Source organism: Stenella coeruleoalba (genome assembly GCF_951394435.1).
Source record: "Stenella coeruleoalba genome assembly, contig: scaffold_130, whole genome shotgun sequence".
NCBI classification, from domain to species: domain Eukaryota; kingdom Metazoa; phylum Chordata; class Mammalia; order Artiodactyla; family Delphinidae; genus Stenella; species Stenella coeruleoalba.
The window spans coordinates 871,335-884,468 of record NW_027645958.1 but is presented as its reverse complement, the minus strand read 5'-3'; the positions used below and the strand labels follow the sequence as shown (position 1 = coordinate 884,468).

General features: G+C 43.7%; 1 long non-coding RNA gene across 3 annotated transcripts in view; it reads right to left on the bottom strand.

The window, feature by feature from the left end:
• Nucleotides 1-13,134, bottom strand: part of LOC307181451 — a 606,646-nt gene that overhangs the window by 9,556 nt on the left and 583,956 nt on the right. For 2 of the 3 annotated variants that reach the window (XR_013826780.1, XR_013826782.1), the window contains exons 2-4: nucleotides 12,557-12,638; nucleotides 7,819-7,900; nucleotides 3,086-3,165 (exon numbers count right to left, since the gene is read on the bottom strand). This is a non-coding gene — a long non-coding RNA (uncharacterized lncRNA). Of the gene's footprint in view, nucleotides 1-3,085; nucleotides 3,166-7,818; nucleotides 7,901-12,556; nucleotides 12,639-13,134 lie in introns of those variants that run through there. The other variant, XR_013826781.1, reaches the window with a different exon arrangement.

Genomic DNA, 13,134 nt, shown 5'->3' with positions numbered 1-13,134 from the left:
TCTAACTGAAGTAAGTCACACAGAAAAGGAAACATCATAAGATATCAGTAATACACGGAATGTAAACTTGGCTACACAGGAACTGAATTACAGAACAGAACAGGGTCTCAAATTTAGAAAACCAACTTATGCTTGCTTAAGGGTAAAGGTGAGTTGGGGTGCTGCATAAAACCAGAGATTGAAATGAGCACAGATAAAGTTCCTTAAGTCAAATATGGAATAGACAAGAGCTACTCCTTGCTCAACGAAATGGACTCAACACCACATATTAAACGCCTAAGAATGTAGCTGACTAGTAAGTATCTTAAAAACCTATGGATTGCTATGTCTCCGAAAGAGAATCAAGCATGTGTACAGGGTCATAAACGCAGCAGTGATAGGATTGGAGAGGTTCGGTGAGCAAATGAAGACCCTTTGAAGTCATATTGCATGGTACCCATTACACGGGTCTTAACTCTCCAGGTTTAAGGTATTCTTCCTTCAGCTAAAACATGCATGTGGAACCCAAGTATGATCAACCATGTGAACGGGAGACGTGTTCAAATATGTCTCAGTTTTCCTCCCCTGGTACTCGGGTGCAACATTCCAGACGCTTTACTAACACTCTCCCCACTTGGAGAGTCAGCGCCTTTAACCTCCTGTTTGGCCCAGTTTGCAATTTCTGCGGAAGATGAACAGGAATAGCGAGAACAAATGAGAGGCTAGCTGGAGGTGTCTGGACGGGCAAATTTAACTCTCATTTCCCACCAGGAAGAGGAAATAACCAAAGGCTCAGCGTGCCGTGCCGGAACCAGATTAGGGCCTGAAGCCATCCTGCGGTGTTGCGGCCAGGTCACAAGAAAGCGAGTTGAAGAAAGGAGCTCAGGGGCACTGTAATTCACAAACCGGCAGAGTTATAAATGACAGCTATCGTCCAAAAATAGACTGAAGTAAGGCTGCCAAGAGGACTTGAAAGCGGGGCAGAATTGCAGGAAACCGATTTCAGGAGGTAGACTGGAATTGCATTGAAAGCATAGGAAAAGAGGCAGAACGTCCACAATGATGCACTTGGCCAAAAAGGGCGTATGCGTTTTTTCCTGAATATATTCAGGAAAAAACGCATACGCCCTTTTTGGCCAACCAAGCAAGCTTGCAAAGGAAATCTGCACTACAATGAAGTCTCACTTCCCCCCGGTCAAAAGGGCCATCTGAAAAAAGTGTAAAATCCAGAAAGGCAGGACAGGCCATGGAGAACTGGGAGCCTTCTTATGCTGATGGGCGGGATGTAAATTGCCAACAACCACTCGGGAGAAGTGTATGGTGTTTCCTGAAACATCTAAAAAACAAAGCAACAGAACCTAGGGCACTTCCACTTATGGTCCTATAGCTTAGGGAAATTAAAATCAAAAAGACACAGCCACCCCAAAGTTTGGAACGGCTCTGTTTACAAGAACCTCGTTTACAGTACAAGTTCAACATCGCAGAAAGTGAAAAATGGATAAAGAAGTTGTGGTATTAACTTACAAAGCAATATCACTCAGCAATGAAATCTGTGTCATCAGGCCCGTAGCAGCACAATGAGTGGATTCAGGTATGATGATTCTAACTGAAGTAAGTCACACAGAAAAAGAAACATCATAAGATATCAGTAATACACGGAATGTAAACTTGGCTACATAGGAACTGAATTACAGAACAGAACAGGGTCTCAAATTTAGAAAACCAACTTATGCTTGCTTAAGGGGAAAGGTGAGTTGGGGTGCTGCATAAAACCAGAGATTGAAATGAGCACAGATAAAGTTCCTTAAGCCAAATATGGAATAGAAAAGAGCTACTCCTTGCTCAACGAAATGGACTCAACACCCCATATTAAACGCCTAAGAATGTTCCTGACTAGTAAGTATCTTAAAACCTATGGATTGCTATGTCTCCAAAAGAGAATCAAGCATGTGTACAGGGGCATAAACGCAGCAGTGATAGGATTGGAGAGGTTCGGTGCGCAAATGAAGACACTTTGAAGTCATATTGCATGGTACCCATTCCACGGGTTTCAACTACCCAGGTTTAAGGTATTCTTCCTTCAGCTAAAACATGCATGTGGAACCTAGAGTATGATCAACCATGTGATCGGGAGACGTGTTCAAATATGTCTCAGTTTTCGTACCCTGGTACTCGGGTGCAACATTCCAGACTCTTTACTAACACTCTCCCGACTTGGAGAGTCAGTCCCTTTAACCTCCTGTTTGGCCCAGTTTGCAATTTCTGCGGAAGATGAACAGGAATAGCGAGAACCAATGAGAGACTAGCTGGAGGTGTCTGGACGGGCAAATTTAACTCTCATTTCCCACCAGGAAGAGGAATTAACCAAAGGCTCAGCGTGCCGTGCCGGAACCAGATTAGGTCCTGAAGCCATCCTGCGGTGTTGCGGCCTGGTCACAAGAAAGCGAGTTGAAGAAAGGAGCTCAGGGGCACTGTAATTCACAAACCTGCAGAGTTATAAATGACAGCTATCGTCCAAAAATAGACTGAAGTAAGGCTGCCAAGAGGACTTGAAAGCGGGGCAGAATTGCAGGAAACCGATTTCAGGAGGTAGACTGGAATTGCATTGAAAGCATAGGAAAAGAGGCAGAACGTCCACAATGATGCACTTGGCCAAAAAGGGCGTATGCGTTTTTTCCTGAATATATTCAGGAAAAAACGCATACGCCCTTTTTGGCCAACCAAGCAAGCTTGCAAAGGAAATCTGCACTACAATGAAGTCTCACTTCCCCCCGGTCAAAAGGGCCATCTGAAAAAAGTGTAAAATCCAGAAAGGCAGGACAGGCCATGGAGAACTGGGAGCCTTGTTATGCTGATGGGCAGGATGTAAATTGCCAACAACCACTCGAGAGAAGTCTATGGTGTTTCCTGAAACATCTAAAAAACAAAGCAACAGAGCCTAGGGCACTTCCACTTATGGTCCTATAGCTTAGGGAAATTAAAATCAAAAAGACACAGCCACCCCAAAGTTTGGAACGGCTCTGTTTACAAGAACCTCGTTTACAGTACAAGTTCAACATCGCAGAAAGTGAAAAATGGATAAAGAACTTGTGGTACTTACGTACAATGCAGTATCACTCAGCAATGAAATCTATGTCATCAGGCCCGTAGCAGCATAATGAGTAGATTCAGGTACGATGATTCTAACTGAAATAAGTCACACAGAAAAAGAAACATCATAAGATATCAGTAATACACGGAATGTAAACTTGGCTACAGAGGAACTGAATTCCAAAACAGAACAGGGTCTCAAATTTAGAAAACCAACTTATGCTTGCTTAAGGGTAAAGGTGAGTTGGGTTACTGCATAAAACCAGAGATTGAAATGAGCACAGATAAAGTTCCTTAAGCCAAATATGGAATAGACAAGAGCTACTCCTTGCTCAACGAAATGGACTCAACACCGCATATTAAACGCCTAAGAATGTACCTGACTAGTAAGTATCTTAAAACCTATGGATTGCTATGTCTCCGAAAGAGAATCAAGCATGTGTACAGGGGCATAAACGCAGCAGTGAAAGGATTGGAGAGGTTCGGTGAGCAAATGAAGACCCTTTGAAGTCATATTGCATGGTACCCATTCCACGGGTTTCAACTACCCAGGTTTTAGGTATTCTTCCTTCAGCTAAAACATGCATGTGGAACCCAAGTATGATCAACCATGTGAACGGGAGACGTGTTCAAATATGTCTCAGTTTTCCTCCCCTGGTACTCGGGTGCAACATTCCAGACGCTTTACTAACACTCTCCCCACTTGGAGAGTCAGCGCCTTTAACCTCCTGTTTGGCCCAGTTTGCAATTTCTGCGGAAGATGAACAGGAATAGCGAGAACCAATGAGAGGCTAGCTGGAGGTGTCTGGACGGGCAAATTTAACTCTCATTTCCCACCAGGAAGAGGAAATAACCAAAGGCTCAGCGTGCCGTACCGGAACCAGATTAGGGCCTGAAGCCATCCTGCGGTGTTGCGGCCAGCTCAAAAGAAAGCGAGTTGAACAAAGGAGCTCAGGGGCACTGTAATTCACAAACCTGCAGAGTTATAAATGACAGCTATTGTCCAAAAATATACTGAAGTAAGGCTGCCAAGAGGACTTGAAAGCGGGGCAGAATGGCAGGAAACCGATTTCAGGAGGTAGACTGGAATTGCATTGAAAGCATAGGAAAAGAGGCAGAACGTCCACAATGATGCACTTGGCCAAAAAGGACGTATGCGTTTTTTCCTGAATATATTCAGGAAAAAACGCATACGCCCTTTTTGGCCAACCAAGCAAGCTTGCAAAGGAAATCTGCACTACAATGAGGTCTCACTTCCCCCCGGTCAAAAGGGCCATCTGAAAAAAGTGTAAAATCCAGAAAGGCAGGACAGGCCATGGAGAACTGGGAGCCTTCTTATGCTGATGGGCGGGATGTAAATTGCCAACAACCACTCGGGAGAAGTGTATGGTGTTTCCTGAAACATCTAAAAAACAAAGCAACAGAACCTAGGGCACTTCCACTTATGGTCCTATAGCTTAGGGAAATTAAAATCAAAAAGACACAGCCACCCCAAAGTTTGGAACGGCTCTGTTTACAAGAACCTCGTTTACAGTACAAGTTCAACATCGCAGAAAGTGAAAAATGGATAAAGAAGTTGTGGTATTTACTTACAAAGCAATATCACTCAGCAATGAAATCTGTGTCATCAGGCCCTTAGCAGCACAATGAGTGGATTGAGGTATGATGATTCTAACTGAAGTAAGTCACACAGAAAAGGAAACATCATAAGATATCAGTAATACACGGAATGTAAACTTGGCTACACAGGAACTGAATTACAGAACAGAACAGGGTCTCAAATTTAGAAAACCAACTTATGCTTGCTTAAGGGTAAAGGTGAGTTGGGGTGCTGCATAAAACCAGAGATTGAAATGAGCACAGATAAAGTTCCTTAAGTCAAATATGGAATAGACAAGAGCTACTACTTGCTCAACGAAATGGACTCAACACCACATATTAAACGCCTAAGAATGTACCTGAGTAGTAAGTATCTTAAAAACCTATGGATTGCTATGTCTCCGAAAGAGAATCAAGCATGTGTACAGGGTCATAAACGCAGCAGTGATAGGATTGGAGAGGTTCGGTGAGCAAATGAAGACCCTTTGAAGTCATATTGCATGGTACCCATTACACGGGTCTTAACTCTCCAGGTTTAAGGTATTCTTCCTTCAGCTAAAACATGCATGTGGAACCCAAGTATGATCAACCATGTGAACGGGAGACGTGTTCAAATATGTCTCAGTTTTCCTCCCCTGGTACTCGGGTGCAACATTCCAGACGCTTTACTAACACTCTCCCCACTTGGAGAGTCAGCGCCTTTAACCTCCTGTTTGGCCCAGTTTGCAATTTCTGCGGAAGATGAACAGGAATAGCGAGAACAAATGAGAGGCTAGCTGGAGGTGTCTGGACGGGCAAATTTAACTCTCATTTCCCACCAGGAAGAGGAAATAACCAAAGGCTCAGCGTGCCGTGCCGGAACCAGATTAGGGCCTGAAGCCATCCTGCGGTGTTGGGGCCAGGTCACAAGAAAGCGAGTTGAAGAAAGGAGCTCAGGGGCACTGTAATTCACAAACCTGCAGAGTTATAAATGACAGCTATCGTCCAAAAATAGACTGAAGTAAGGCTGCCAAGAGGACTTGAAAGCGGGGCAGCATTGCAGGAAACCGATTTCAGGAGGTAGACTGGAATTGCATTGAAAGCATAGGAAAAGAGGCAGAACGTCCACAATGATGCACTTGGCCAAAAAGGGCGTATGCGTTTTTTCCTGAATATATTCAGGAAAAAACGCATACGCCCTTTTTGGCCAACCAAGCAAGCTTGCAAAGGAAATCTGCACTACAATGAAGTCTCACTTCCCCCCGGTCAAAAGGGCCATCTGAAAAAAGTGTAAAATCCAGAAAGGCAGGACAGGCCATGGAGAACTGGGAGCCTTCTTATGCTGATGGGCGGGATGTAAATTGCCAACAACCACTCGGGAGAAGTGTATGGTGTTTCCTGAAACATCTAAAAAACAAAGCAACAGAACCTAGGGCACTTCCACTTATGGTCCTATAGCTTAGGGAAATTAAAATCAAAAAGACACAGCCACCCCAAAGTTTGGAACGGCTCTGTTTACAAGAACCTCGTTTACAGTACAAGTTCAACATCGCAGAAAGTGAAAAATGGATAAAGAAGTTGTGGTATTAACTTACAAAGCAATATCACTCAGCAATGAAATCTGTGTCATCAGGCCCGTAGCAGCACAATGAGTGGATTCAGGTATGATGATTCTAACTGAAGTAAGTCACACAGAAAAAGAAACATCATAAGATATCAGTAATACACGGAATGTAAACTTGGCTACATAGGAACTGAATTACAGAACAGAACAGGGTCTCAAATTTAGAAAACCAACTTATGCTTGCTTAAGGGGAAAGGTGAGTTGGGGTGCTGCATAAAACCAGAGATTGAAATGAGCACAGATAAAGTTCCTTAAGCCAAATATGGAATAGAAAATAGCTACTCCTTGCTCAACGAAATGGACTCAACACCCCATATTAAACGCCTAAGAATGTTCCTGACTAGTAAGTATCTTAAAACCTATGGATTGCTATGTCTCCAAAAGAGAATCAAGCATGTGTACAGGGGCATAAACGCAGCAGTGATAGGATTGGAGAGGTTCGGTGCGCAAATGAAGACACTTTGAAGTCATATTGCATGGTACCCATTCCACGGGTTTCAACTACCCAGGTTTAAGGTATTCTTCCTTCAGCTAAAACATGCATGTGGAACCTAGAGTATGATCAACCATGTGATCGGGAGACGTGTTCAAATATGTCTCAGTTTTCGTACCCTGGTACTCGGGTGCAACATTCCAGACTCTTTACTAACACTCTCCCGACTTGGAGAGTCAGTCCCTTTAACCTCCTGTTTGGCCCAGTTTGCAATTTCTGCGGAAGATGAACAGGAATAGCGAGAACCAATGAGAGACTAGCTGGAGGTGTCTGGACGGGCAAATTTAACTCTCATTTCCCACCAGGAAGAGGAATTAACCAAAGGCTCAGCGTGCCGTGCCGGAACCAGATTAGGTCCTGAAGCCATCCTGCGGTGTTGCGGCCTGGTCACAAGAAAGCGAGTTGAAGAAAGGAGCTCAGGGGCACTGTAATTCACAAACCTGCAGAGTTATAAATGACAGCTATCGTCCAAAAATAGACTGAAGTAAGGCTGCCAAGAGGACTTGAAAGCGGGGCAGAATTGCAGGAAACCGATTTCAGGAGGTAGACTGGAATTGCATTGAAAGCATAGGAAAAGAGGCAGAACGTCCACAATGATGCACTTGGCCAAAAAGGGCGTATGCGTTTTTTCCTGAATATATTCAGGAAAAAACGCATACGCCCTTTTTGGCCAACCAAGCAAGCTTGCAAAGGAAATCTGCACTACAATGAAGTCTCACTTCCCCCCGGTCAAAAGGGCCATCTGAAAAAAGTGTAAAATCCAGAAAGGCAGGACAGGCCATGGAGAACTGGGAGCCTTGTTATGCTGATGGGCAGGATGTAAATTGCCAACAACCACTCGAGAGAAGTCTATGGTGTTTCCTGAAACATCTAAAAAACAAAGCAACAGAGCCTAGGGCACTTCCACTTATGGTCCTATAGCTTAGGGAAATTAAAATCAAAAAGACACAGCCACCCCAAAGTTTGGAACGGCTCTGATTACAAGAACCTCGTTTACAGTACAAGTTCAACATCGCAGAAAGTGAAAAATGGATAAAGAAATTGTGGTACTTACGTACAATGCAGTATCACTCAGCAATGAAATCTATGTCATCAGGCCCGTAGCAGCATAATGAGTAGATTCAGGTACGATGATTCTAAATGAAATAAGTCACACAGAAAAAGAAACATCATAAGATATCAGTAATACACGGAATGTAAACTTGGCTACACAGGAACTGAATTCCAAAACAGAACAGGGTCTCAAATTTAGAAAACCAACTTATGCTTGCTTAAGGGTAAAGGTGAGTTGGGTTGCTGCATAAAACCAGAGATTGAAATGAGCACAGATAAAGTTCCTTAAGCCAAATATGGAATAGACAAGAGCTACTCCTTGCTCAACGAAATGGACTCAACACCGCATATTAAACGCCTAAGAATGTACCTGACTAGTAAGTATCTTAAAACCTATGGATTGCTATGTCTCCGAAAGAGAATCAAGCATGTGTACAGGGGCATAAACGCAGCAGTGATAGGATTGGAGAGGTTCGGTGAGCAAATGAAGACCCTTTGAAGTCATATTGCATGGTACCCATTCCACGGGTCTCAACTCTCCAGGTTTAAGGTATTCTTCCTTCAGCTAAAACATGCATGTGGAACCCAAGTATGATCAACCATGTGAACGGGAGACGTGTTCAAATATGTCTCAGTTTTCCTCCCCTGGTACTCGGGTGCAACATTCCAGACGCTTTACTAACACTCTCCCCACTTGGAGAGTCAGCGCCTTTAACCTCCTGTTTGGCCCAGTTTGCAATTTCTGCGGAAGATGAACAGGAATAGCGAGAACCAATGAGAGGCTAGCTGGAGGTGTCTGGACGGGCAAATTTAACTCTCATTTCCCACCAGGAAGAGGAAATAACCAAAGGCTCAGCGTCCCGTACCGGAACCAGATTAGAGCCTGAAGCCATCCTGCGGTGTTGCGGCCAGCTCAACAGAAAGCGAGTTGAACAAAGGAGCTCAGGGGCACTGTAATTCACAAACCTGCAGAGTTATAAATGACAGCTATCGTCCAAAAATACACTGAAGTAAGGCTGCCAAGAGGACTTGAAAGCGGGGCAGAATTGCAGGAAACCGATTTCAGGAGGTAGACTGGAATTGCATTGGAAGCATAGGAAAAGAGGCAGAACGTCCACAATGATGCACTTGGCCAAAAAGGGCGTATGCGTTTTTTCCTGAATATATTCAGGAAAAAACGCATACGCCCTTTTTGGCCAACCAAGCAAGCTTGCAAAGGAAATCTGCACTACAATGAAGTCTCACTTCCCCCCGGTCAAAAGGGCCATCTGAAAAAAGTGTAAAATCCAGAAAGGCAGGACAGGCCATGGAAAACTGGCAGCCTTGTTATGCTGATGGGCGGGATGTAAATTGCCAACAACCACTCGGGAGAAGTGTATGGTGTTTCCTGAAACATCTAAAAAACAAAGCAACAGAACCTAGGGCACTTCCACTTATGGTCCTATAGCTTAGGGAAATTAAAATCAAAAAGACACAGCCACCCCAAAATTTGGGACGCCTCTGTTTACAAGAACCTCGTTTACAGTACAAGTTCAACATCGCAGAAAGTGAAAAATGGATAAAGAAGTTGTGGTATTTACTTACAAAGCAATATCACTCAGCAATGAAATCTGTGTCATCAGGCCCTTAGCAGCACAATGAGTGGATTCAGGTATGATGATTCTAACTGAAGTAAGTCACACAGAAAAAGAAACATCATAAGATATCAGTAATACACGGAATGGAAACTTGGCTACACAGGAACTGAATTACAGAACAGAACAGGGTCTCAAATTTAGAAAAACAACTTATGCTTGCTTAAGGGTAAAGGTGAGTTGGGGTGCTGCATAAAACCAGAGATTGAAATGAGCACAGATAAAGTTCCTTAAGTCAAATATGGAATAGAGAAGAGCTACTCCTTGCTCAACGAAATGGACTCAACACCGCATATTAAACGCCTAAGAATGTACCTGACTAGTAAGTATCTTAGAAACCTATGGATTGCTATGTCTCCAAAAGAGAATCAAGCATGTGTACAGGGGCATAAACGCAGCAGTGATAGGATTGGAGAGGTTCGGTGAGCAAATGAAGACCCTTTGAAGTCATATTGCATGGTACCCATTACACGGGTCTTAACTCTCCAGGTTTAAGGTATTCTTCCTTCAGCTAAAACTTGCATGTGGAACCCAAGTATGATCAACCATGTGAACGGGAGACGTGTTCAAATATGTCTCAGTTTTCCTCCCCTGGTACTCGGGTGCAACATTCCAGACGCTTTACTAACACTCTCCCCACTTGGAGAGTCAGTCCCTTTAACCTCCTGTTCGGCCAAGTTTGCAATTTCTGCGGAAGATGAACAGGAATAGCGAGAACCAATGAGAGACTAGCTGGAGGTGTCTGGACGGGCAAATTTAACTCTCATTTCCCACCAGGAAAAGGAAATAACCAAAGGCTCAGCGTGCCGTGCCGGAACCAGATTAGGGCCTGAAGCCATCCTGCCGTGTTGCGGCCAGGTCACAAGAAAGCAAGTTGAAGAAAGGAGCTCAGGGGCACTGTAATGCACAAACCTGCAGAGATATAAATGACAGCTATCGTCCAAAAATAGACTGAAGTAAGGCTGCCAAGAGGACTTGAAAGCGGGGCAGAATTGCAGGAAACTGATTTCAGGAGGTAGACTGGAATTGCATTGAAAGCATAGGAAAAGAGGCAGAACGTCCACAATGATGCACTTGGCCAAAAAGGGCGTATGCGTTTTTTCCTGAATATATTCAGGAAAAAACGCATACGCCCTTTTTGGCCAACCAAGCAAGCTTGCAAAGGAAATCTGCACTACAATGAAGTCTCACTTCCCCCCGGTCAAAAGGGCCATCTGAAAAAAGTGTAAAATCCAGAAAGGCAGGACAGGCCATGGAGAACTGGGAGCCTTGTTATGCTGATGGGCGGGATGTAAATTGCCAACAACCGCTCGGGAGAAGTGTATGGTGTTTCCTGAAACATCTAAAAAACAAAGCAACAGAACCTAGGGCACTTCCACTTATGGTCCTATAGCTTAGGGAAATTAAAATCAAAAAGACACAGCCACCCCAAAGTTTGGATCGGCTCCGTTTACAAGAACCTCATTTACAGTACAAGTTCAACATCGCAGAAAGTGAAAAATGGATAAAGAAGTTGTGGTATTTACTTACAAAGCAATATCACTCAGCAATGAAATCTGTGTCATCAGGCCCTTAGCAGCACAATGAGTGGATTCAGGTATGATGATTCTAACTGAAGTAAGTCACACAGAAAAAGAAACATCATAAGATATCAGTAATACACGGAATGTAAACTTGGCTACACAGGAACTGAATTACAGAACAGAACAGGGTCTCAAATTTAGAAAACCAACTTATGCTTGCTTAAGGGGAAAGGTGAGTTGGGGTGCTGCATAAAACCAGAGATTGAAATGAGCACAGATAAAGTTCCTTAAGTCAAATATGGAATAGACAAGAGCTACTCCTTGCTCAACGAAATGGACTCAACACCGCATATTAAACGCCTAAGAATGTACCTGACTAGTAAGTATCTTAAAACTTATGGATTGCTATGTCTCCGAAAGAGAATCAAGCATGTGTACAGGGGCATAAACGCAGCAGTGATAGGATTGGAGAGGTTCGGTGAGCAAATGAAGACCCTTTGAAGTCATATTGCATGGTACCCATTCCACGGGTTTCAACTCTCCAGGTTTAAGGTATTCTTCCTTCAGCTAAAACATGCATGTGGAACCCAAGTATGATCAACCATGTGAACGGGAGACGTGTTCAAATATGTCTCAGTTTTCCTCCCCTGGTACTCGGGTGCAACATTCCAGACGCTTTACTAACACTCTCCCGACTTGGAGAGTCAGTCCCTTTAACCTCCTGTTTGGCCCAGTTTGCAATTTCTGCGGAGGATGAACAGGAATAGCGAGAACCAATGAGAGACTAGCTGGAGGTGTCTGGACGGGCAAATTTAACTCTCATTTCCCACCAGGAAGAGGAAATAACCAAATTCTCAGCGTGCCGTGCCGGAACCAGATTAAGGCCTGAAGCCATCCTGCGGTGTTGCGGCCAGGTCACAAGAAAGCAAGTTGAAGAAAGGAGCTCAGGGGCACTGTAATTCACAAACCTGCAGAGTTATAAATGACAGCTATCGTCCAAAAATAGACTGAAGTAAGGCTGCCAAGAGGACTTGAAAGCGGGGCAGAATTGCAGGAAACTGATTTCAGGAGGTAGACTGGAATTGCATTGAAAGCATAGGAAAAGAGGCAGAACGTCCACAATGATGCACTTGGCCAAAAAGGGCGTATGCGTTTTTTCCTGAATATATTCAGGAAAAAACGCATACGCCCTTTTTGGCCAACCAAGCAAGCTTGCAAAGGAAATGTGCACTACAATGAAGTCTCACTTCCCCCCGGTCAAAAGGGCCATCTGAAAAAAGTGTAAAATCCAGAAAGGCAGGACAGGCCATGGAGAACTGGGAGCCTTGTTATGCTGATGGGCAGGATGTAAATTGCCAACAACCACTCGAGAGAAGTCTATGGTGTTTCCTGAAACATCTAAAAAACAAAGCAACAGAGCCTAGGGCACTTCCACTTATGGTCCTATAGCTTAGGGAAATTAAAATCAAAAAGACACAGCCACCCCAAAGTTTGGAACGGCTCTGTTTACAAGAACCTCGTTTACAGTACAAGTTCAACATCGCAGAAAGTGAAAAATGGATAAAGAAATTGTGGTACTTACGTACAATGCAGTATCACTCAGCAATGAAATCTATGTCATCAGGCCCGTAGCAGCATAATGAGTAGATTCAGGTACGATGATTCTAAATGAAATAAGTCACACAGAAAAAGAAACATCATAAGATATCAGTAATACACGGAATGTAAACTTGGCTACACAGGAACTGAATTCCAAAACAGAACAGGGTCTCAAATTTAGAAAACCAACTTATGCTTGCTTAAGGGTAAAGGTGAGTTGGGTTGCTGCATAAAACCAGAGATTGAAATGAGCACAGATAAAGTTCCTTAAGCCAAATATGGAATAGACAAGAGCTACTCCTTGCTCAACGAAATGGACTCAACACCGCATATTAAACGCCTAAGAATGTACCTGACTAGTAAGTATCTTAAAACCTATGGATTGCTATGTCTCCGAAAGAGAATCAAGCATGTGTACAGGGGCATAAACGCAGCAGTGATAGGATTGGAGAGGTTCGGTGAGCAAATGAAGACCCTTTGAAGTCATATTGCATGGTACCCATTCCACGGGTCTCAACTCTCCAGGTTTAAGGTATTCTTCCTTCAGCTAAAACATGCATG